General features: G+C 38.9%; 1 long non-coding RNA gene across 1 annotated transcript; it reads left to right on the forward strand.

Annotated features, from left to right (window-relative positions):
• LOC137500548 (uncharacterized) lies at window positions 1-27740 on the forward strand. Its single transcript, XR_011018086.1, has 4 exons — window positions 1-50; window positions 7650-7754; window positions 25381-25528; window positions 27600-27740. It is a non-coding gene; the product is annotated as an uncharacterized lncRNA (long non-coding RNA).

Below are 27740 nucleotides of genomic sequence, written 5' to 3' on the forward strand. Positions count from 1 at the left end.
ACATGCTGTATTCTCGCAAGCCGCTAAGACCAAATAAAAATGTTTGTTTTGTGAGTATAATTCGTTAGTCAGTAGTTATAAGCATGCCCAGAATATCCCAAAAAATGAACAGTTTCAGTCCCGACGTAACCTTCATATCAGATTTGTTTGGTAATCCCTTTTCGTGAGGTAGAGGTTATGTTGTAGGTTAGCTTCGAATAGAAACGGGGCGAATTTTTTGTTTAAAGCGTAATATGGGATATCATACTGTAGGTGAGCTTCTGAACTACCCGTGGTATTGTTCTGGACTTCTTGTTACAGACCTCCTCTTTTTATCATCGTCATTCCTATTCAGTTTTCTGCTAACAGCCCTTGTTGTTACATGAATGTTTTATACTAAAAAATCTTCATATTTTTTAACACACCACCGTCATTTGGAAACTAGTCCAGAATGAAAAACTTCAGAGTTAGGGGCCTACAGAAATACATCTTTTGCACTTCTTCACGCCACAATTTTCTGAAATCTTCATTATTTGATTTCTTTTTCACTGTATACTTGTAAGTGGATAGAAAGTGCAAGGTAGCTAAGGAAGAATGGCTAAAGGAGAAGTGCAAGGATGTCGAAGGCTGTATGGTCCTTGGAAAGATAGATGCTGCATACAGGAAAATCAAGGAAACCTTTGGAGAAAGGAAATCTAGGTGTATGAATATTAAGAGCTCAGATGCAAAGCCACTTCTAGAGAAAGAAGACAAAGCAGAAAGATGGCAGGCGCATATCCAACAGTTGTATCGAGGTAAAGATGTAGATAATTTGGTTCTGGAACATGAAGAGGCTGTTGATGCTGATGAAATGGGAGACCCAATTTTGAGGTCAGAGTTCGACAGAGCTGTGAGTGACCTAAATAGGAACAAGGCCCCTGGAATTGATGACATTCCCTCTGAATTACTGACTGCCTTAGGAGAAACCAGCATGGCAAGGTTATTTCAGTAATAATAATAATAATAACTTAAATGTTTCCACCTTTTCAATACAATATATTCACAAAATTACAAAATTATACGGTACTAGTTTCGACTCATCTAGGGGTCATCATCAGCCGTATTGGAGCAAAGATCATTTGTGGCAAAGGCTGATGATGACCCCTAGATGGGTCGAAACTAGTACCGTATAATTTTGTAATTTTGTGAATATATTGTATTGAAAAGGTGGAAACATTTAAGTTATTATTATTATTACTTATATATTGTTCAATACGGACCAAAAACATGAAATTCATAACCATCAAGGTTATTTCATTTAGTGTGCAAGATGTATGAGACAGGAGAAGTCCCATCCGATTTTCAGCAGAATGTTGTTATACCTATTCCCAAAAAAGCCGGTGCTGACAGGTGTGAAAACTATCGCACCATTTGTTTAGTATCTCATGCCTGCAAAATTTTAACACGTATTATTTACAGAAGAATGGAAAAACAAGTTGAAGCTGAGTTGGGAGAAGATCAATTTGGCTTCAGAAGAAATGTAGGAACACGTGAAGCAATCCTGACTTTAGGTCTGATCTTAGAGGATCGAATCAAGAAGGACAAGTCCATGTACATGGCATTCGTAGATCTAGAAAAGGCATTCGATAATGTTGATTGGACCAAGCTATTTATGATTCTGAAGATGATAGGGATCAGATACTGAGAACGAAGAATTATCTACAATCTGTATAAAAATCAGTCTGTAATGATAAGAATCGAGGGCTTTGAAAAAGAAGCAGCAATCCGGAAAGGAGTGAGGCAAGGCTGCAGTTTGTCCCCTCTCCTATTCAGTGTTTGCATAGAACAGGCAGTAAAGGAAATCAAAATTTGGAAAGGGAATCACAGTCCAAGGAGAGGAAATCAAAACCTTGAGATTTGCCGATGATATTGTTATTTTATCTGAGACTGCAGAAGATCTCGAGAAGTTGCTGAATGGTATGGATGAAGTTTTGGGTAAGGAGTACAAGTTGAAAATAAATAAGTCTAAAACAAAAGTAATGGAGTGCAGTCGAATGAAGGCAGGTGATGTAGGAAATATTAGATTAGGAAATGAAGTCTTAAAGGAAGTGGATGAATGTTGTTACTTGAGTTGTAAAATAACTAACGATGGCAGAAGTAAGGAGAACATACAATGCAGACTAGCACAAGCAAGGAAGAGCTTTCTTAAGAAAAGAAATTTGCTCACTTCAAACATTGATATCGGAATTAGAAAGATTTTTTTTGAAGACTTTCGTGTGGAGCGTGGCATTGTATGGAAGTGAAACATGGACGATAACTAGCTCAGAAAGAAAGAGAATAGAAGCTTTTGAAATGTGGTGTTACAGAAGAATGCTGAAGGTGAGATGGATAGATCGGATCACAAATAAAAAGATACTGAATCGAATTAGTGAGAGGAGATCGATTTGGCTAAATTTGATGAGAAGAAGAGATAGAAAGATAGGACACATCATAAGACACCCAGGACTTGTTCAGTTGGTTTTTGAAGGAAGTGTAGGTGGTAAGAACGGTAGGGGTAGACCAAGGTATGAATATGACAAGCAGATTAGAGCTGATGTAGGATGCAATAGTTACGTAGAAATGAAAAGGTTAGCACAGGATAGGGTGGCATGGAATGCTGCATCAAACCAGTCTATGGACAGATGACTCAAACAACAACTTGTAGAACTCACTGAGGCAAAAGAAACAACACCTCCCATGAGTTGGTACGACGACGGTATCCGAAGCTACACCAATTGTTAGCTATGTAGCATTGCGACTTTAGTACCTACTATTGCATCACCCATGTGTCATGCTGAGGTCAGACTTTTCTACTGCGCACAACTGTGAGCTTGCATCCGGGTGATAGTGGGTTCGAACCCCACTGTCGGCAGCCCTGAAGATGGTTTTCCGTGGTTTCCCATTTTCAAACTAGGCAAATGCTGGTTGTCTCTGGTAAGACCCCAACTAGAGTATGGTTCCAGCGTATGGGACACTCACCAGGATTACTTGAGTCAGGAACTGGAAAAAATCCAAAGAAAAGCAGCTCTATTTGTTCTGGGTGATTTCCGACAAAAGAGTAGCGTTACAAAAATGTTGCAAAGTTTGGGCTGGGAAGACTTGGGAGAAAGGAGACGAGCTGCTCGACTAAGTGGTATGTAATACCAATATAATGGTCCGTTATTGGACATTATAAATTTTCCAGCTAACTCATTCTTGGTTGCCTGCGTTTCGCCCTCGTGTGCTAAGTTGGGCTCATCAGTTGGTACTTAACACACCTACCAAGATGCAAGGCTAGTGCAGGCAACCAAGAATAAGTTAGCTGGAAAATTTATAATGTCCAATAATGGACCATTATATTGGTATTATAAATTTACTCATTCAGGACAAATAAGTTATTTCATGTTCCCTATGGGAATCAACGTCTATATCATAAGTGGTATGTTCCGAGCTGTCAGTGGAGAGATGGCCTGGGAGGTCATCAGTAGACGAGTAAGTTTGGGTGATGTCTGTAAAAGTAAGAAAGATCACAATATGAAGATAAAATTGGAATTCAAGAGGACAAATTGGGGCAAATATTTGTTTATAGGAAAGGGAGTTAGGGATTGGAATAACTTACCAAGGGAGATGTTCAATAAATTTCCAATTTCTTTGCAATCATTTAAGAAAAGGCTAGGAAAACAACAAATAGGGAATCTGCCACCTGGGCGACTGCCCTAAATGCAGATCAGTAGTGATTGACTGATATTGATTGACTGTACCTTAATTAAGGCCACGGCCGCTTCCTTCCCGTTCCTAGGCCTTTCCTATCCCACCGTCATCATAAGACCTATCTGTGTCAGTGCAAAAAAAAAGAAAACCCTTTTTCTACTTGACACATTGGCTCTCTCTTTACAGTGAGATTTTGAACACCGTTCTTCTTCTTCTTTTCTTCGTGCAGCCTCTAAATATTAGTTCGTAATTAGTGTCGACCTCTGAGATCTTTTGCTGCCATTATTTTCCTTCATTCCCACCTAGATGTACCTGCCCACTTCACAAAGATGCAGGTTGTTCTTATTGTGGTTTTTTGGATATTTCTCTTTCTTTATCTGGTAGTCCTAGAGTGGAGAGTCTGATTCTACCCAGCGCCTCAATTCAAAAAGTATGTATTAGCTGATTCTTCTGCTTCATTGCAATTCCTACATATGATGTCTCTTATTACTCCAATTTGTTGTAGGTGTTTTTTCAGATGGCAGTGTCCTGTCAACAGTCCTACTACCCATCTTATATTTTCACTGCTGAGTTTCAACAGTTTTTTAGTATGCTTCTTGTGTGGTCCTTTTATCACTTCCATTGCAAGCCTGCATCCTGGAATATTTTTCCAGTTCTCCATTTGTTTCTTTTGTACCCATTTTCCTATGTAGTGCCGGGCTTGCCCATAGGAAATCATGCATACAGGTTCTGGGCCTACAAAATGTGATTCTGCCCCTTTCCTGGCCAGTTTATCTGCCTTTTCATTTCCTTCTCTACCTGCATGCCCTGGTACCCATATTATTTTGACAATGTTTTATTTTGAGAGCTTCAGAAGTGAGTGGAAATACCAGACAATTCTGGATATTATCCGGACTGCCTCTAGTGCCTTAATGGCTGCTTGGCTGTCTGTAAAAATGAAAATGTTCTTATTCCTATAGTTCATTTTCAGATTTTCTTCTAGACATTTTGTGATACCTGTCATTTCAGCTTGAAAGATTGTAGTGTGTCTGCCAAGGCTCATCTGGATTGATCTCTCAGGTCTTCCCCATTGATCCCTCCTCCTGTGCCATCCACAGTCTTTGAGCCATTAGTCCACCACACTGTATCTTCTTTTTCAGTATTCCATTTGTTGATATCCCAGTTTTCTTTTTTTTTATTATCTGGGTCTCAAACAGTTTTCAAAGTTGCACTTTGGTATCATATGATCAGAAGTCATGTGTAGAACTTCCTTTGTTATTACTCTGTTATTTTTACAGTGTCCTAGATTGGGTCTTTGTGCATTCCAGCACTCTGATTGTGCCAATCTATATGAACTCATTCTAGCCTGTCCTTTTATGAAATTACATAGTACCGACCTCAATAGTTGCAGTCGCTTAAGTGCGGCCAGTATCCAGTATTCGGGAGATAGTGGGTTCGAACCCCACTGTCGGCAGCCTTTAATTAAGGCCACGGCCGCTTCCTTCCCGTTCCTTTCCCATCGTCACCGTAAAAGAAATTGTAAAAAAAAAAATTGCATAGTGATGGGAGGTCTAGTAAAGTATTCAAGGCTTCTGTCGGCGTACTTCTCATAGCCATTCTCTGTAGGCTATCCAATCTACTGCCGACTTTTCCTTGACTTACTTTCTGCCACCAGATGATTGCAGCAGAGGCCATCAACGGTCTAATGATCATTAAGTATATCCATGTTACCATTGATGGTCTTAGGCCCCATGTCTTCCCAACGGCTTTTTTACATGCGTACAGCAAGTCCGAGTTATGTTCCTTTCTGTATGTGGATTCCAGGTTAGATTTTTATCTAACAATACACCTAGGTGCAGTGCCTCTTCTTCCATATATATAAGAGCTTCAGTGATCTCTTTCACCCACCGAGCTCGATAGCTGTAGTCGCTTAAGTGCGGCCAGTATCCAGTATTCGGGAGATAGTAGGTTCGAACCCCACTGTTGGCAGCCCTGAAAATGGTTTTCCGTGGTTTCCCATTTTCACACCAGGCAAATGCTGGGGCTGTACTTTAATTAAGGCCACGGCCGCTTCCTTACCAGTCCTAGCCCTTCCCTGTCCCATCGTCACCATAAGACCTATCTGTCGGTGCGACGTAAAGCAACTACCAAAAAAAAAAAAAAAAAAAAAAAGATCTCTTTCCCTCTAATTTTGTCCTTGTAGAAGGGACCAGAGTTATCTTGTTTTGGTTGACTGATAGTTGTTCTTCCCGACACCACTTCTCCACAAGGTTGAGTGATCTTTGCATGAGGTCCTGGATAAAACTCATCACCTTACCTCGTACCACAATCACTAGGTCATCTGCATATCCTTGTGTATAGAAACCCTGTTCGTTGAGTATAGCTATGATTTTGTTCACCACAAGGTTCCACAGCAGAGGCAAAAGAACTCCTCCCTGAGCACAGCCTCGGGTGGCCCTAACCGTCAGCGTTTCTTCAAACAGGGTTGCTTTTATCTTCCTTCCATCTAACATGGATTTAATCCATTTGATGATAGTTTTACTCACCTTGCTCTTTTCCAATGCTTTGATCATAGGTTGGTCATAGGTTGTATTGCTGAAGGCTCCTTCTATATCTAGAAATGCTGCCAGTGCAATTTCTTTATATTCTAGGCTTTCCTTTAGTTTACAAACCAACTGGTGGAGTGCTATTTCAGTGCATCTGCCAGGTAATACACATGTTGTGTAGAAGTTATTTTGATTTTAAAACTTATGCTTTTGGGTCGGTCACTGGCCCAAGTACAGTTTTGAAACTATGAAAGTTATATTTGAAATATTATGCGTTCTTCGAAATTGCTCGTATTTTGCTGAAAGTACAGTTTATCACTGTATCAGTAACAGATAATATTAATTTGCAATAACGGAACTGATGTAAAAGGGGTACAATTATGATGAGATGTAAAAAATGTACAGTGTACATTATTATTATAATTATTATTATTATATTATTATAATTGTGAATGACAGTGTACATTAATCGTGATTGCATGCTTGTAAGTTAACATCAAAGGTGACGGTTTTGTTGTTAATTCTTTTGTTAGACAACAGAAGTAACAGAGAAAGTGGTAGATACATCCAGTAATTGCTGAATGACCCTGTCACACATACATTAGATTAAATAATGCACGTATAGCCGCTAAAACTTATGTCCTTTTCCGGAAAATGCCCAGTCGTATGTATTTTGACCTCTGTTGTTGTGACTTTGAGGATGGCTTTGTACTTTGATATTGTGCAATGAATATGTAATGTATAGATATCCACATCATATTTCACACTCCTCTGTGCATATTTCTCGTGCTATTCAGTTGGACGAATGTTACATAGCCATAGCCTAAAAACGCTGGCAGTCAGAGGATCAAAGACAGGTAAATTGAATGAAATTAACAGAATGAATAGGCTTGTTATTGGATCTGCCCATATGAAACAAAATGAGGGTTATACAATCAGTTGCTAAGTTGTTAGAATGAAGGCACTGGAGGTGGCATGAGAGTTAAAAGTTTAGTTACAGGTAACTGAATTTAAAGCAAGTGTGGGGTGGTGTAAACAAGTGATTTGGCATTCAGGACTGTATTTATAGCATTGCACTACTATTGCACAGTGACTACTATCAGATTATGCCGATAAATTTGATCACCCATCAGTGTTACATAATATAACTGAGGAAAGCCTGCAATATTTTATACTGAAATAAAACTTTTGTTCTCAGATTTACTTTAGGACTTATTAAATTATCTTAGTTGCAGCAGAGCTTGAATATGCTGTAATTACTAATTTTTTCTTGTAAATAGGCTATGTTTCAAGAATTCAGGGTGATCTTATATGCAAGGCTGTCTTATATTCAGGTCAATACAATACTGTAACAGTGCTATTTAGGAACATTTTTTCTGACACATTTTATCTTGTATACTTTCTAAATTTACATTGTTTTGGTCTTTTCTTTTACAGGGCAGAAGCACATTTATGTCTTGGCAAGATTCTGTCATTCAGAAGTTTAACCCTTCTCTGGAAGCAACATAGATCTGACTGCTGGATGAAGTGAATTCGTTAAAGGTAGGTACATTATGTTTGTATTTTATTGAACCTGGGGCTTGTTGCACACTATATGTAATGTGAATTAATATAATAGAAGTTATTTAAAGCTTGTACTATTGTATTTCATACGACTAATTCACTGAGTATACGGTAATGTATCTTGATCATGGATTTCAGGAAGTGTAATTAAAAGGCAAGCCATGTCCTCCTCCTGTTAATTTACAGATAATGTGGAATAGGCTTCTGGTGTTCTTACCTGTTTCAGAGAGTGAAGTCATGATGCAATATCTTATGCACATGCATATTATTTTTAAGAGCTTGGGAATTTCCTACTCTCTTCTGATAATAAGTTTCTAAATGTCCAGTGTACAGAACTTATGCATGTTTTCTCACATATAAAATTACAATTTATATTTGCACTTAAGATTTATTGTTGAGTTCAAACCAAACCCCAATTCACAACAGCCCCAATGGGCCTTGGCCTATCAATTGACCGCTGCTCAGCCCAAAGGCCTGCAGGTTATGAGCTGTCGTGTGGTCAGCATGACAAGTCCTCTCAGCCATTATTCTTGCCTTTCTAGAGCAGGGCCGCTCTCTCACCGTCAGATAGCTCCTCAATTGTAATCACGTAGACTGAGTGGATCTCAAACCAACCCACAGAATCAGGTAAAAATCTCTGACCGGGCTGGGAATCGAACCCGGGACCTCCGGGTAAGAGGTAGGCATGCTAATGTTGAGTTAGGACCTAGTATTGTTAAGAGAGGTCAGTTTGGATAAAGTTTATATGTATCGGGAAGTGTTACCCAGTCACCTCATAATAATTCTTCTTCTGTTAAAGAAATATGTATAAATTTAGCCATTAGTAAATACTAGAACGTTTTTCGATACTTGGCGAAGCCTATGCACTATGTTTTTGAAACTAAGGTGTTGCAGACTAATATTGGTATATACTAGAGTTTCAACCTTACTGAATTAATTTTCTGTGCACTATGAGTAGTGTAGCTGTAACCTTGCATTTGAGAGGTGGTAGGTTTGAACCCTGCCATCAGCAGCTGTGAAGCTGGTTGTCCACAAATTTCCATTTCTGCACGAGGCAAAAATACTACAGATATACCTTCATTAAGGCCACGACAACTACTTTCCCATATATTATCACAGTATTTATGTGGTCTTAAAATGGCTAGCAAGAAGATAGCATAGCCCGACTATGAAAATAGTCTTATCATTCCAAAAATACGCAATTTGTTTCCTTTCGAAAATTGGGTCAGAAGTCTGAATTAGTTTATCTGTTTTGTTCGTTCTCTTTGGAAGTATACCAAATGAGTTGGCTGCACGGTTCATGTCACATACTGTAGTTATGAGCTTGCATTCGGCAGATGATGGGTTCAAATCCTAAGGTGTATTAGAGCAATGTTGGTAAATTTGACCATAAGAGGTGCTATTTACTCCTGTATTGACTTATATAATATCATAAAAATCTATTTAAAATACAGTAGGATGCTGGAAATATCCACCCTGTCAATACACTTTATGTTAATCAGTCTATTTATTCACTAAAAACATCGTAAATATTTTGAGAAAAATAAATATTATCTTTGTCAGCGGTATTTGAAAGATGAAATACCCTGTTTAAGTTAATGAACTTCTTCCATCCACTATGATTCTAAAAATAATCATAAATGAATACTAGATGGAAGAATAATTTAAATGTTCTGAGGTTTTGAATTTCAGAATAAAAACTATAAGCATACATTATATTGAGATTTTGCAGCCAATATACTGTAGGCCTGTATCATTCTTTTACACACAGCTAGGAAAACTAACTGTTGACTAAGCTGTCCGTTTTTGGGCCTTGACTTGCCAAGATGATTGCTGCCCAGGTAGTTGGCCTACAGATGTTGGAGTGTCATGTGGTTAGCACTATGACATTCTCGGTATCCTTGGCTATCGTGACTGGATTTGCTGCCTCTCATATTAGGCAGGTCCTCAGTTTGTCTAATGAGGCTGAGTGAATCCCGTTCCACCTCTTAGTCCAGAATTAAAATTCCTGGACCTTCCAGGAAATAAGCCCGAGGCCTCTAAGTAAGACATTAGTGCAAAACTATTGGGTTGGCCTTTTGGCTAGTTTTACAGTATTTTTAATTAAGAAATAAGTATTTAAATTTAATTAATGAATAATATAAACAGAAAATATATACAGTAAAATGTATTGAACTTTCTCTCAGTTGTTCTTTAGCATATTGAGAAATTCTGATTGCATCATGGCTCCATTACTCATGTAATAACAGTTCCATTGGCAGTGTGGTGAACATTATGAATTAAAACATTCTGTACTGTAGACATGGTCATCCTTCTGAAATGTCTAGAATGAAGATCTGTATTAACATAGAATGTGGTTAAGACTGGTGTGAAGAAAGTAGACAGTAAATTTGTCCTTGTACTTTAATATATACAGTCATAGTAAAAAGTATTCGTACACTTAATACTGAAACAAAAAATACTTTATTTAGTACATTTATTGTCATGTAAGTAGCATAATATAAATAGGTTAGCTTTCTGTACACTATGTAAAGATATATACATCATAAAACATAAAATTGATAGGCGTCTCTGTCATTAATACATAAATAAATGAAAATACCATGATTTCATACTCTTAAAAAAGTATTCGTACATTCCGGTTTTACTTTCATTCCCCGCTGATTTTAGTGCACGTTTAGTATTTTGTAGGCATTGAATGAACTAGCTTGGAGGTGAAGTTGGGCTCAATCTTACCCCAAGAGCCATTTTCAAAGCTGGCTTTGACGAAATATTTCTTGTGCTCAGTCTCTCTTTAAGATAAGCCCACACATCTTTAATCGGATTCAGATCTGGGGATTGTGGTGTTTTTACCATATATTTGGGTGTGTTGTATAAAATCCACAGTCGTGTATCAAGGGACGTATGCTTTGGATCATTATCCTGCATGAATACATAATTACCCAGGAGTCCCATTTCTTCGGCGCTAGATGCTAGATAATTCGTCTAAATTTCAGTATAGTATTTACGATCCATCTTTCCATCTATAAATTCTAAGGAACCTACTCCAGCTGAGCTTATGCACCCCCGAACCATCAAACAACCTCCACAATGCTTCACTGAAAGAAGCGGATTTTTTTTTTTTTCTTTTTTTTTTTTCGAGTTCTGTGTTTTTTTTTTTCCTCCACACCTTTTGCCATGTTCTTGAAAAATAGTGATTTTTTCTTTTATCCGTAAATAAAACTCGATACCAGAATTCTAGAGAAGCATATTTAAATTCTGTAGCATATTGTAGTCTTTTCTTCCTATTTGCTGGGGTAATTAACGGTTTATGCTTGGCATTTCTACAATGATACTCATTCGTATATAAAAACTTTTGAATTGCGGAAGCACAAATATTAAGTTTTAAATTATTTCCTAGTTCATACCTCAGTTTTGCAGCACTGATTCTAAGATTTTGTTAACTTTCCTGATGATTAGTCTTTTAGTTCGATCGTCTAGTTTGCATGGATGTCCACATCTACGTGCATTTTTGAAAGATATTCTCTCACCATACCTGTCATTAATTTCCTGAATTGTAGATCTTGGTATCTTCAGAAGTTTTGATATTTCCAAGAGCGATTTACAGGAATTATGAGCCCGGATTATAATTATTCTCTCTTCTTCTGTTGTTTCTTTCATTTTGCAGCCCATCTTACCAATTGACTGTATCACTTGTTATTTGGAATGACGGAAGCATAACTGACTTGGTAAAAGACGTGACCTTTACTGCTTACCTGGGTTGCAAGGGATGCCCTCAAGGACTTTGATGTGAAGATAAATCACCTGTACAAATACTTTTTATGCATCTATATTTCAAACTTATTGGATGATACACTTGTTAAAGCAAACATTTCCAAAGTACTATTGTTATTTCCGGTACGTATTCATATTCATGTTTCGCAGAATACCGAAATATAGGAAAGTAGTGACATTTCTAGTGGCCTGTGGACAATGCAGCAACTACAAACAACTATATTTCCTAACGTTTAAGGTGTACGTATACTTTTTCCCATGATTGTAGATACTCTATTGAACCAAATCCATGCTAAAGAGAAATTTGTTTTACTTAGGGTATAACAGTTCCTTCTTTAAAATTTAGCCAGCTATGTTAAACTTTATATGGCACATAATCCTGCCATATTCCTCAAATTAGAGCTTGTTGAACTGATGTTGATAACCTAAGCCTATACACAAAGAGGACTTCCTCCGTTTTTGATACTGACAAAGAACACTCAACTTGTTTCAAACTGGGATATTGTTCCAAGCAGTGTGCTGCTCAGAAATAGAAGTGGTTTTGGTCCAGAATGATATTTAGGATCATTTCCAAGTGTTAAAGTTTGAAGCAGCCGGTCTCAGTTCTTGGTGCATGGAGGTCTGGCCGCTACCATTACTACGCGTGCAACACATGGTGAACGACAAGCTGGTGCACTGTTCAGTGGGGTTTCCGAGACTATATACACAATGAAGTCTGGCAGGGAAAGATGGTAGCAGGTTTTACTACATATAGGGTACTGGTATATATTAATGTATACCTAAATGCGTAGTGAATAAAGGAATAAATATTAGAAAACGTAACTTTGTAGGAAAACTAAAACGTGTATTTCATGTGGTACTCGTAGTAAACGATTCTTCTGGAACTCAGTAGCGAGGATACGGTAGATATTGACTGTCTACAGATAATCGTGGGAGCACAACTGATTCATATTTGGGTAGACTAGCAGATGTACCTGATTCTGAGTGTGTCTGCACTCATAAAGGTTGTCTCCTCATGCACAAATGAATCCCCGCTCCATAAAGATATCCTTACGTCCTGAAACACCAACACGTTGGTTGAGAGACTTCCAAGTGATATACGGCAAGTCATGTCCTGGTGGCAGTTCTTCTTTTATCTCATTTGGTGGCAGATGTTCCTCATTCCACCTTGTAAGCTTTCTGGAGAGCAAGACATTGGAGTTGTTCTAAGAAAGCTGTTATATGACTGAAGTCTCTGAGGAGCAGGTTGGTGACAAATATTATCTTTGGTCTTTCAACATCTGCAGCCACCCTTCTACGGATGCAGGGTGGAGCTGTGCCTAACAGTGAACTGAATTTGCTTATAGGAGTTGGTTGTAGATGTCCAGTTACTATTCTGGCTGTTTTGTTGATGGCAGTATCTACTTGTTCTGCATGACAAGAAGCATTTCACTCAGGCGCTATACATCTGTCCAGCGATTCCCTCAGATCTTGTATAAGTTTGCCTGATTTATCCAAACTGCTATTCATCTCCTTTTCCATACCTTTCTAAGATTCTTCCTTACTGTCCAGGAAGGTTTACCTGCTGCTTGACCTAGCCTTTCCAGGTTATTACCATAATCTCCCCATCACTTCTTCTTGGATTCAACAGTTATTTGTTTCACTCTGTTTCTTTCATCTACTTACGATTCCCCGTCTCCATCAGTCTTTGTTTGTAGCCATTTCTGATACTTCTTTTCACCTTTACAAGCTGCCCTCACATCATCATTCCACTGAGATGTTTGTTTCCCCACCCCACCCCCACGTCTTCACATACAGTTGTTGTTCCTAGGCGTTCCCATGCTATTTCTGCTACAGCATCCCTGTATGGCACCAATTCTCTTTCTATATCCTGAACCTGTAACAGATATTGTGAATTTAAAGTTGGTTATATTATAGTCTATAATGGATCTGCTGCCTCTACTCTCCCATATGTAGTGGTGAATAGCCTTAGACTTGAAGAATGTATTTGTAACTGCTAATTCCATACTAGCTCCCTCTGTGGGTGGGATCGGAAGAATAACGCCCCCAGTATCCCCTGCCTGTCATAAGAGGCAACTAGAAGGGGCCCCTGTAGCTCTTGGAGCGTGGGGTTGGTGACCACAGGGCCCTCAGCTGAGTCCTGGCATTACTGCCACTTACTTGTGCCAGGCTCCTTACTTTCATATATCCTATCCGACCTCTTTTGGTCAACTCGTGTTCTTTTTCGATCCCAACGGTATTAAATCACTCAAGGCCTAGGGATTCTTTCATTTTCACACCCTTCGTGGCTCTTGGCTTTATTTGGCCGATACCTTCATTTTTGAAGTGTTGGATCCCTTCCATATTTTCTCTCTGATTAGTGTTAATAGAGGATGATTGCCTAGTTGTATGTCCTCTTAAAACAATAATCACCAAGCGAGTTGGCCGTGCGGTTAGGGACGCGCGGCTGTGAGCTTGAATCCGGGAGATAGTGGGTTCGAATCCCACTGTCGGCAGCCCTGAAGGTGGTTTTCCATGTTTTCCCATTTTCACACCAGGCAACTGTACCTTAATTAAGGCCACGGCCGCTTCCTTCCAACTCCTAGCCCTTTCCTATCCCATTGTCGCCATAAGACCTATCTGTGTTGGTGTGACGTAAAGCCACTATCGAAAAAAAGAAAACAATAATCACCACCACCAATTCCATACTGGCACAGAAGTCAAGGAAGTGCTACCTAGTCCTGTTCGCTTTCATATCTTCCCCACTTTTACCCATCACCTTCCCATATCCTTCAGTTGTATTTCCAACTCTTGCATTGAAATCGCCTATTAGCACTATCCTATACTTCCTATTGACCTTGACATCCAACGCTTCATGAAACTTATCAACTTCATTTTCATCTGTACCCTCATATGGTGAGTAGACTGAGACAATTCTCCTCAGCTACGATGTCACTCCGTGCTTCATAAAACTTGTTAACTTCATCTTCATGTGTATCCTCACATGGGTGGATCCTAATTCCTCCAACTGCTAAATGTACCCACATCATTCGCTCATTTACATGCCTTATAGAAACTGTGTTGTATACAGTAGTATTCCTGATGAACAGTCTTATCCCACACTGTGCCCTTCCTTTTTTAACAACCATTAAGAACACTTTATAACCTCTTCCTTGTTATCTTCCTTTACCCGAATGTCATGAAGTTTTAATCCAAACGCATCCCTTTTGCTGACTCAACCAGTTCTGCTTTCTTTCTTCTATAATCACCAAGCAAGTGGCTGTTTGGTTTGGGTCACATGGCTATCAGCTTGCATTCGGGAGATAGTGGGTTTGAACCCGACTGTCCACAGCCCTGAAGATAATTTTTGGTGGTTTCCCATTTTCACACCAGACAAATGCTGGTGCTGTTCTTAAGTAAGGCCACGGTTGCCTCCTTCCCATTCCTACTTCTTTCCTATCCCATTGTCACCATAAGACATATCTGAGTCAGTGCAATGTAATGCAAATTGTAAAAAAGAAAAAAAATCTTCCATAAGCACCATTAATAGATAGTTCCCCATCAAATTCCTTTTTATTCACAGGTTGTTTCCAAGGAGTTCCTCACCTGTCAAATGGAAGTGGGACGCCTTTACTCCCATAGGTCCAAGGCTTGCTTAAAATGTTCTGAGTGTGCTTGGTAAAAAAAAAAATATGTAAAGCAGGACGCTACCCTACTTGCACATAGTCCCAGTGAGAATCTCTCCTCTAACAGGTTAGTGACCACCGGTGGATTTTATAGTCTTAGCCACCTGAGCTCTAGTAGGGCAATGACTCACCATATGTCCGAGATGCCCACTCCTATTCCGTAGCAAATGGTATCCGGTCTATCAGGGCTACTTACTAGGCCATTCGGCCATTGCCGACTAGGACGTGACTACAGTAACCCACACTATGAAGAATGATCATAAAAATTGCAAGGCCCATTCTTTGGGGAGGCTTCTTTTGAGTTCCCCTTGGATTGTATTGGCAATTATACTATTTTATGAAAGAAACATTCGATGCACTCTTGCCAACATTATTGTCATACCAGTACATAGATTTGATTGCTGAGTGAATTTGTTATGTTCTTCTAGCCAAGGTATGGTTTGAATGCATGTGGGATATTTGAAATGAAAGATTTTGTCCCTGTAGTTCAGATTCAATGTAAAACTGGAGGTCCTGTTTTTATGCTCACAGTAATATTGATATTATCAGTAGTCACAGAAAATTACAACTACAGCAAAATACATGCTTAATATCAACTATCTGTCTCCCTTAGTTTATCAAGAGAGATGCAGATGGCAACATATTAAATTTCTGCCACAACTTCAGGTACAATTTTTACATCTTTTAGAGTCATAATTATTTTCATGCAAGTTAATAACACTGCTTGTTACATTAAATAATGTGGAGTGATTAGTGCCATACTAGGCCTACTTATATTTTTAGGGAAAAATATGCTTTTTACAAGCCTCCCTTGTTGCGTTTTGGCATTTAAAGTATACTGAGTGTTATTGCTCTAGCTCTTACGGCTCCTGAGAAAAGCATACTTAAAAGATTTTAAAATGTCACTTTTGGAAATGGAATGTTAATTGACTGCTGTCAGGGAGTGGCACTGTCATCACCATATTTATGTAGCTATTCAAAGTACTCTTCAGTTGCAGGAAAATTTTGAAAGAAAGCTTACTCTGTTCAAAAAAGTGAAGAACCAAAATATGAATTTCCATTACTTTAGACATCCCGGGTTCCCTTAAAATTGAGGTGTATAGTTGCACTATCGAAAATGTCAACAACAAACATTTTTTTTTAATGCTTGGCATTTATCTTACTGCAGTTGAAATTACGAGTCCAAGCTTAATATAACTAAAGTGTGTATTAGTCTATGTTAAGCATCCGGGAGATAGTAGGTTCGAATCCCACTATCGGCAGCCCTGAAAATGGTTTTCCGTGGTTTCCCATTTTCATACCAGGCAAATGCTGGGGCTGTACCTTAATTAAGGCCACGGCCGCTTCCTTCCAACTCCTAGGCCTTTCCTATCCCATCGTCGCCATAAGACCTATCTGTGTCGGTGCGACGTAAAGCCCCCTAGCCAGTCTATGTTAAATTATGGAATGTGCTTGATTGATATGAGATAGTTGGCCATGTCTGTTATAATGTAACATCTGTCTTCTTTGATGAAGCTAAGTACTGCTCCCATAATTCACACACAGAGCCACTCATCAGGACACAGGAAGCTAGGAAAAGGATAGAAACATAAACTTAGGATAAACACAGTTTATCTTTGCAGGTAGAGAAACCAATGGAAAAGAAAGAAGTACAAAATAAAAAAATATATTTTTCCTTAGATTCCTTACTTTGATGAATATTTGTACACTGAGTTGTTCCCATTCTGTTACATTATGATGCATCAGTGTCTCGTACTGACACAACAGGAAGGCTATTAATAAACAAACAGTGAAAAATGTTTATATTCAATCTAATGTAAAAATAGAGAATTGGGCCTTGGAGAGGCTGGAGTTTTGTAAATTTCGGAGCCCCATCTCCTAACTTGTAATTGATTGGTTGAAACTAGTCCCATTCATTTTTTAATGAGAATGTAGCCAAGGATTTTCAATGAAAATATAGTTGTAGTGTCATTGATAATTGTGTATTGAACAGGTGGGACCCACTCTTACCCCATTTAATGTTGAAGGACTTGTCAGTACGGATCATTATGAAATTTTTATTATATTACACTACTCTTGTGTCGAAAATAACCTAAAACAAACTGTGCTTTTTTTTCTTTGGATCTCTTCCATTAATCGAATTAAGTAATTCTGGTGAGGGCCCCATTAATTGGAACAACAACCACCACAATAATAATAATAATAATAATAATAATAATAATAATAATAATAATAATAATGATAATAATAATAGTACCGGAGGTACACCCACTCCATTTAAAGTGAGCACATTTTAGAAGGCCATCTGTTATATGAACAGTGAAACTTATTTCAGAAGAAGTTTGGAGCTTTGTCTTCAGATGTCTCTACTGTCGACTTATGTGCCTCCTCTGGTGGGAAGATGAACAATTAATTTTCAAAGAAATTTGTATTTTCTAAGTTTGCAAAACTGTAATATTTGTAGATTTTCTTCTGTGTTCTTGGATTACTAGCATTGCCATCTCTTCCTTCTCCTCCTCCTTCTTCTAAATTTTCGATCAATCAGGAATTTTGTACATTTATTAAATCAACCCATAGAAATTGTGGGTGTGTACAGGGCTTCGGCCTAGAGAGTTCTGGGAACTTCCTCTCGTCTATAAAAGCTGGGACCTTTTGGGCCATGTTGTCTTTCCATCGCTCCAGTCTAGAGGTTTAGAGTGTGTCGGAGGCAGGGGGCAAGCCTCACCCATCGTCAGAAGGCCCACCAGCTCAAGGTAATGGCAGACATCTTTTAATCATGTAATAGTCTCAGAAAGCTTAACTTGAGGGGAAGGTTTCAAAATTATTTCTTAATGTAAAACTCAAGCTTTCAATGTAAACTCTCAAAACAGTCTAAAGACTTTATTCTAACTTAGGGAATAAAGAGTGTGAACCCTCTCTTAATTCCCATTCAGCTTGGTATTGGGGTGACTTATTATTTCGTAAACTTCTTTTTGGAATCTAAATTTTTCTCTCCATCTAGTCATCTCTGTAGTATAGGCTTAGCCTCTGTAATGTCGGGCCATAAGCCCACATAGGGTTTTTAGAGTTTCAGTGTGTAATTCCAAAAGGAGTGCAAGTATTTGCCTCCTAGCATTTTGGTTTACAGTAGATATTTAATCCTTTTCTTTTTTCACTAAGGCAATGTTGAATGGGCACTTATTGCCCCTGGTAAAAGTTAACTATCCATATTTAAATGTAACTTTGGCTGTCAAACAAATAAGACAGTGAAAACTGTTTATATTCAACCTAATGTAAAAATAGAGAATTTGGCTTTGGAGAGGCTGGAATATTGTAAATTTTGGAGCCCATTCTCCTAACTTGTAATTGATTGGAGCAGTAGTGCTCTTTGTAATAGTGTAACGTTTGAGCTACCATACTCATCTCTTAAAAATCATTATGTCTATTGTACCTGATTATTCTTAGGTTTCAAAGACCTATTGTTTCTAGAGCTAATGAGCTCACCTTTTGTGTGTTCAACCGTTACTTGGTGTTGTTCTTTTAAATGTGAATTGAGAAAAAAAGAAAAAAACAAGCAAAGAAAGAAAACTTCAAATTTTAGAGTTTTAAATTAAGATTTGATCTTTTCTCTGTCCATCCATTCACGCCCTCACCTTCTTACACCTCTGTGCTCCACGGTATCTCCATATAAATATTAATAATAATAATAAAACGAATCTTCAAATACCTTTGGGAAAAGAAATCAACTACCATCTGGTTCAAGAAGTCAAGAAAGACCTGGAAAGGAACAACATACGAGAAGAAGAATTATTGGAAAGGAAGATTTTTAGGAAGAAAGTCTTACAAATGGAAGGATTCCAAGGGAGGAAGGAAAAGAAAACAGGCACAAAGTGAACTGAAGACAGGAAAAAGAAGCACAGTGAAACAATGAAAGAATACTGGAAGAAAAGGAAAGAACAACTAAGGAGGAAGAATTGAAATTGTAACGTGGTCCTTAGAAGGCCGGAACGCAAGAAGAAGAAGAAAAAGAAAAACCTGTAAGAGTAATCTCAGCAAATACAATTTTCCAAGCCTACAATTCAGAAGCCCCAATGGCAAAATGGTTGACAATGATAAGGACAATTGCCAGATTCCGGTGAATTATTTTGCATCCCTTTTGAACTGTGAAGTTCCAAATTCCACATTTCCTTTTGAAGACATGCAGATTCATCCCAATTCATCACCACCAACGAAAGAAGAACTCAAACGAATTATTCAGTTACTTAAAGGATAACATGGCACCAGGCGAGGACTCCATAATTGCTGAAATTTGGAAGTGTGTTGATGACAAAAGTCTGGATAAACTAATAGAAATTATCTGCGAGCTTTGGGAAACAGAGATGCTTTCGAATGACTAGACTTCAGCTTTGATTCACCCCTTTGATAAGAAAGGCGATAAAACAAACGCGAATAACTACCGTGGTATCTCTCTCCTGCTGATTACATACAAGATTCTGTCTAAAGCCCTTCAAACAAGGACAGAAGAACGATTAGACCCACAAATTGGTAAATATCACGGAGGTTTCAGGAAAGGGTGTTATTGCAGCGAACAAATGTTGAACCTCAAATCCATCCTTTCATATTTGAAGCTCAGAAATAAAGAATTTGTGGTGACATTCATAGATTTCAAGAAGGCATATGACTCAATAGATCATACCACCCTGATTGTAATATTAAAGGAATTTGGCCTTAACAACAAAACCAGAACACAAGTATGAAGAATGAGATTTCCACCTAATCAATACTTTATTACAAATGTTTGAAGTTATCTACATTGAAACAGTACCGGTTTCGACCTGTAAAAAGGTCATCATCAGCTGTTGGTGAACCTGCTTAATAGCGATAGTACGTAAAACATTACTAAAACTAATTTAACAAGAATGCCTTATTCTAATATAATATTACTTAAGATATATACATATGGTACAATATGGGGCTTAGACTCATTGGAGTTCCATTCAAAAACCTGTGCTGTTGCCAACATTATGTCAAACAATATACATATATACATATGGTGCAATAAAGGGCTTTGGCTTGCTGGAGTCCCTTGAATGCCACACACTCCAAAAATTGTATAACAGAGGTTGAAAATACAGTTCCTATAGAATAGAGGATCACTGAGGTTTCGGTGTTAAGTTGAAACGTCTTTGCAGCATGTCGGCACTGAGACCAACCGTTGTGAATACACAATCAAGGTGCTTTGTTGGGCCGCAATTTTGCGGGGAGCGTAATCGACTGAGGTTCTGTAGCTTGTTCATTCTTATTGTATGATGTTGCTGATAAATACTAATTTCCAGGTTCCTTGTTGAGGCATGTCGTGCTATGGATGAAGTTTTGAAATTAAAGAAAGGTTGATAGAGTCCCCTCTTCACACTTGCATTTGTGCTCAGGTAAATTCAAAATCTGAGAAAGAAACAGGAAGTGGAATTAGAATAACTGATAGAGAGTGCCTGCTAAATGGAAGTAGGAATTGGATAACTGATAGAGAGTGCCTGCTAAATGGTTTGTGTGCTAAGGAGTGTGTGTTACTTACGTGTGGGCTGGATATGTCTTCAAGTGTAGCCGGGAGTGTGCTGCACCTTGTTGCGTGTGCGTCGTGTTGCTGTCGTAGTGTTCAGATTGAGAGGTGGTGGGGAGGGGGAGGCAGCTTCTGGAGGGGGTGGGGTGGAGTGGGTTGTGTCTTTTGGGTTTTGTATGGGTTTGTGTCTGCTGATTCTTTTTAAATATGTGTCTTTTAGAATGGGAATGGCTGTGTTGAAGAGGATGTTAGTTTTATCTGTGATTTCATTTAAGTTGAGGTTGGGATTAGCGTATTGGTCCATATTGATATAAAAATCTTCCATTATGTTGAGCAATGGGCCTGTGGGGTTCAAAACCCAAAAGACACAACCCACTCCACCCCACCCCCTCCAGAAGCTGCCTCCCCCTCCCCACCACCTCTCAATCTGAACACTACGACAGCAACACGACGCACACGCAACAAGGTGCAGCACACTCCCGGCTACACTTGAAGACATATCCAGCCCACACGTAAGTAACACACACTCCTTAGCACACAAACCATTTAGCAGGCACTCTCTATCAGTTATCCAATTCCTACTTCCATTTAGCAGGCACTCTCTATCAGTTATTCTAATTCCACTTCCTGTTTCTTTCTCAGATTTTGAATTTACCTGAGCACAAATGCAAGTGTGAAGAGGGGACTCTATCAACCTTTCTTTAATTTCAAAACTTCATCCATAGCACGACATGCCTCAACAAGGAACCTGGAAATTAGTATTTATCAGCAACATCATACAATAAGAATGAACAAGCTACAGAACCTCAGTCGATTATGCTCCCCGCAAAATTGCGGCCTAACAAAGCACCTTGATTGTGTATTCACAATGGTTGGTCTCAGTGCCGACATGCTGCAAAGACGTTTCAACTTAACACCGAAACCTCAGTGATCCTCTATTCTATAGGAACTGTATTTTCAACCTCTGTTATACAATTTTTGGAGTGTGTGGCATTCAAGGGACTCCAGCAAGCCAAAGCCCTTTATTGCACCATATGTATATATGTATATTGTTTGACATAATGTTGGCAACAGCACAGGTTTTTGAATGGAACTCCAATGAGTCTAAGCCCCATATTGTACCATATGTATATATCTTAAGTAATATTATATTAGAATAAGGCATTCTTGTTAAATTAGTTTTAGTAATGTTTTACGTACTATCGCTATTAAGCAGGTTCACCAACAGCTGATGATGACCTTTTTACAGGTCGAAACCGGTACTGTTTCAATGTAGATAACTTCAAACATTTGTAATAAAGTATTGATTAGGTGGAAATCTCATTCTTCATACTTGCATTCTTAATTCATCAATGTGGACAATGAAGCTGATAGATTATAGTAAAACCAGAACAATCATCCAAGAAACATTGACCGACAGCACTTCGAAGGTGAAGTTCAGGGGAGAGATTTCAGATGCCTTTGAAATCAATAACACTAATAACACCAAACTTGTCAGAGAAAGAAGCCTTTACATTACGGATGAACAAAATGGAAATGGCGTACCATTTAACCAAGGGTGTCTACAACAAAAGGTCCATATCTTTCAAAGCAAAGCTGAGGCATTACTGCAGTGTCATCCGTCTAGAGGTTTTATACCTTTCAGAATGTCTTACAGTGAACAAAACAGGCCTGATTGAGAATCTGGAGGCCAAAGAAAGATTGATTTTGAGAAAGATCTTAGGTTCCGTCAAAGACAATGGGGAGCACAGAAGACAGAATAACGACGCACTGTACACCCACGTAGAAAAAGAAGAATGATCTTTTATGGGCATGTGACACGAATGCACGAAACAAGACTGACCAACTGCATCATTACCTTCTTTCATCAGAAGAAAACCAAAGCGGCTTGGTTCATTGAGAGGGATAGAGACCTTGAAGAAATAGGAATCACAAGTAATGACATTCAGGAGCGTGTACCACTTAAGAAAAAACTTCAAACATTCCAGGGTTTCTGAGGCAAACCAAAATTAAAAACAGGAAAGGCATAGACGCAGAAGAGGAAAGAACGACACCGAGAACGCATGCGGAAGTACTAGGCAGACATCAAAGCCAGAAGTAGCCAGTTGAAATAACTTAGTCGAAAGTTGAAAGTTGGTCTACAACATGAATGAGTGCATGAATAATAATAATAATGTTATTGGTTTTATGTCCCACTAACTGTGAGGGCGAATCAAAAAATAAGTTACACTTCCAAGTTATGGCCATTTATGAAACCACCTACACATAGGCTACATACCTACGACTATGACAACATACAACATAAGTTCAGTTTTCGATTCCAGATGTGTAGAAATCACCTCCAGCGCTAAGTAACCCCCTGGAGACAGCTGCTTTCACCTCCTCATCGTTTTGGAATCGTTGTCCACCGAGATCCTTTTTCAGCTTACCAAACATATGATAATCGCATGGCGCTTAGTCTGGACTGTATGGAGGATGTTGCCATACCTCCCACTTGAATCGCTGCAGCATTCTTGTGTTGCTTTATCTTGCAAGAAAATCGCACCACGCTCAATTTTTCCCAACGCTTTTCTTTAATCGACTTACGCAACCGGTTCAACGTTTGACAATAAGAAGCCGAGTTGATTGTTGTGCCTTTCGGCATAAATTCCACGTGCACCACACCCTCCATGTCAAAGAACACTATCGCTCTTACCTTTCCTGCTGAAGGTAGGACCTTGGCTTTCTTTCGTGGTGGTGATGTGGTGTGCACCCATTCCATCGATGTTCTCTTTGTTTCGGGGGTGATGTGGTAGACCCACATTTCATCCCCTGTGAAGATTCACTACAGAAACTCGTTACCCTCTACAGAATACCATTGCAAAAATGCCAGTGACGATTGGAAACGTCCCTTGTGAACATTGGTGAGCTGATGTGGGACCCGTATTTGACCCTGTTTACGAAATCCAAGGTGCTGGTGAACAATGGAGAACACACTGCCACACAAAATGTTCAGCATGCTGGAAATTTCGTGCAGTGTTATGCGCCAATTCTCTCTAGTGATCCCATCCACACGATCAACATTGGCAACGGTACTAGATGTTGCGGGCCTGCCTTTGCGATACTTGTCCATGAGATCTGTGCGTCCTGCGTCAAATTGCCTATACATCTTTACAATACCTGAGCGAGAAATTGCATTCTCAACATATACAGCAGTGATTTCACAAGGAATGTCTGTGCAATTGAGCCGTTTAGCCCATAGAAATCTGATCGATTCACGCACCTCCAATTTGGAATGAACATCCAGTTGATGCACCATTGAGCCTAGCCCACTCTATACACACAACACGATGGGATACCACACCAGCTTTCCTATCGGACCTGTCAGAAGTTACTGTAGCTTGCTCCGCATTGACCATGGTCACAACACACAGCGTGCTCTCGCGGCGACCTAGTGTATCTTACTTTTTTATTTTCCCTCGTACTTTTACAGTTTTTCAGATACCTGGAACCATAAATTATTTATTGCTAGGGGCTTTACGTCGCACCGACACAGATAGGTCTTATGGCGACGATGGGATAGGAGTTGGAAGGAAGCGGCCGTGGCCTTAATTAAGGTACAGCCCCAGCATTTGCCTGGTGTGAAAATGGGAAACCACGAAAAACCATTTTCAGGGCTGCCGATAGTAGGATTCGAACCTACTATCTCCCGGATGCAAGCGCACAGCCGCGCGCCTCTACGCGCACGGCCAACTCGCCCGGTGAACCATAAATTAATGAGGTCTTACCAGTGACTTATATGCCCTCTCATTCACATCCTTATTACAACTCCTAAATACCCTCATAACCGTATGAAGACATCCATAACCTTTATTTACTATCCTGCTAATGGGATTACCCCACCAAAGATCTCTTCTTATATTAACACCTAAGTACTTACAGAGATCTCCAAGAGGTACTTCCACTCCATCAACACAGTAATTAAAACTGAGAAGACTTCTCCTATTGGAGAAACTTATAAACTGACTTTTCACCCCATTTATCATTCCCTGATCTCACAACTTTGTCCAAGTCTTTTTGCAGTCTGTCACAAAACTGTAACTTATTTGTTACTCTACTCAGTATAACATCATGTGCAAAAACCTTATCTCGGATTCCAGTTCTGCACTCCCATCATTTATGAATACAAGAAAACATAAATGTCTGATTATACTGCCTTGCGAAACCCCTGTCATAATCATCACCGGTGCTGTATCAGATGAAGTTTCACCTACTCTAATACTCGGAGATCTCTTTTCTAGAAATTTAGCTACCCAATCAGTTACTCTTTTGTCTAGTCCTGTAGCATTAATTTTTGTCAGTAGTCTCCCGTGATCTATGCACTCAAGAGCCTTGGATTGGTTAATAACGATAGAGACCATTTGACCTCCTGAATCTAAAATATCTGCTATACCTGCTATGTAATGTGAACTAATGTAATAGAAAATGTTTAAAGCTTGTAGAATGTATGTGCCAGGACATCTGCTCCACTAGCTGTTCAGTTGTACCAGTCTAATGTACTGTAGTGGTATTATTTAGGATCTATATTTTTCTTATCTTTTCTTGTGATGCATGCTGTTTAAGTTCATTTATGTTTTTCTCTTTTCTTCAGGTCAGAAGCATATTTGCGTACTCCCATGTTGTCTCGACATGTTCCGATCAGTCAGAAATGTTGCTGTAGTTTGGATAGGAGCAAAATAGATCTGAGCTGAGGTGAATAAATCATGGGATTGCTGGAAGTTGAAGTTAATTCCTAAAAGGTAGGACAATTATCTTTCTGTTTCGGTGAGGTCACCCATTGCACTGCAATAGTTTATTGGAACCTGGTGCCTGTTCCACTATGTGTATTATGTGAATAAATATTGTTCTGAGGTATCTGTGGAACAGCAGAGGCGAAAGAAGGTGCGGGCTAGAATGGGTCTAACTACAAGGCCACAAGATGAATTTAAAATTTCAATAAAGGTTATATTTTCAAAATTATCAAAACTTAACAAGATTTAACAAAGCTTTAGATTTCAACAAATAACAGCAAGTCAACCAATAACCAACAATAAGGTGCAAGACCAGGAAGGTCAAAATTTAGAGGCAATTAAACATATTTTCACTAGGTGAAATAACAAAGAAAATCAGGTACAATAATACTTTTACAAGCAAAAGCACAAGTTAAGTGTCTTTACAAATCCTGGGCTTCGAGCCCCTATACATCAATCCTTGAGCTCTCAGCTCACAACCACAAATTACCAAAGGGCAGAAAACCCCTTCATTACCGGGAGCGTTAGCTCCAAAGACACATATTGGGCCTCCTAGAGGCACATCTATCACATCAGAAAGAGCTAGCCTGCTCTCAATTTCTCATGCCTGTTAAAGGCAACAACAAATATGCCTCAAAACTGCCTCTCAAGGCACAATTATAAGGACACAGGGGTATCTAGTACCCAACCTACGAGGCCTGAATAGCAAATTAAAGGTTAATTAAATGGCCCAAACACAAAGATGAATGGAGGCGAGTACTTGCACTCCTACACTAAAGTTGTTAAAACCTATGTGGTGCTAGGCCGATAATACAGGAGCTAATCCCAATCTATGGAGGTGACTAGTCTGCAAAATAAATGTAACACATTAAGAAGGAAGAGAAAAACAGTTATGAAAACGTAGTCACCTCAAATTCCAAAAATGAAGGGGAGCTCGAGAGGGTAAAGCACTCTCTATCCCCGAATTACAGTTAAAGAAATTGTAGTTTTTACATAGAGTGAAAAGGGATTTACATTTTAAAGAGATGGGTTACATATTAAAGGTTTTGAACCTTCCCCGAGAGTTAAACTGCTGAGCTAGCAAGAAATACAGATGTTAAAAGGCCATTACCTTGTTGAAGAACGGCTGCCTTAAGAACGAGGCGCTTCCCGCCCCCTGCTACATATTCGCACACTGAGCAAGATGTTATAAGAGTGGCGCGGAGACAAGAAAATCAGCAGTTTTTATACCCTCGTGGAAAATTCGAGACCTTTCAGGAATGAGTAGACACACCCACTCAATTTTTATTGGTTGACAGCAAAAACTTATACACAAGGCGATGAAGAAACACCTTATTGGTGGGGAATTAATTACAGAAATTTAGGTTTGGTTAAATTCAAAACCGGCGGAAAGGAAGCTTAATATTGCCAACCCTCAAATAAAAGAACAAAATTTAGTAAAGACAAAACTTATGAATACAAAATTTCTTCAAGAAAGTTCATTCCTTCACACTAGAGTGCATAATCATAGTTTTTGGGTAGAGACCTCTGTTAGAGAATGTCCACACTTCTTGATCAATGAAAAACAAAAGCAAATCCAAATCACACAATGACATCTTCTGATAAACAGTAGAGTTAGTTCAGTTGTTAAAGTTCCGGGTTTCTCCAGTAGAGAAGTTTCAATTGGCGCAAGATTTGAACTTGCGTTGTAGAGGTGTACCGCCCGGTACAAATATAATAGAAAATGTTTAAAGATTGTACTGTGTGTTTCACAAGATATTTGCTCCATGAGCTGTTAAGTTGTATCAGTATCAGTATAGATTACTCTAATGGTAATTTGATTCATCCTCATACTTTTGAAGTTTTTTAGATACCTGGAACCATACATTAATGAGTTATTACCAGTGACTTATATGCCCTCCCATTCACATCCTTATTACAACTCCTAAATTGAAAGATTGTAAAGCAGTTGGAAGTAAGTGATGACTATGCTTGTTGTTTAAAGGGGCTTAACATCCAGATAACATGGATATTTATTTTTCCTGAATATTTTTTTACTATGTGTACTGTTTAAATTTACATATATTTGTCTTTTCTTCAGGTCTGAAGCACATTTCTGTGCTCCCAAGTTCTCTTGGTAGCTTTCCACCAGTAAGAAATGTAGCCGTAGTCTGGATAGGAGCGATATAGATCTGAGCTCGGGTGAATACATCACTGATTGCTGCTAAGTGATGTCAGTTCC

This window comes from Anabrus simplex, chromosome 4 (genome assembly GCF_040414725.1).
Source record: "Anabrus simplex isolate iqAnaSimp1 chromosome 4, ASM4041472v1, whole genome shotgun sequence".
Classification (NCBI taxonomy): Eukaryota; Metazoa; Arthropoda; class Insecta; order Orthoptera; family Tettigoniidae; genus Anabrus; species Anabrus simplex.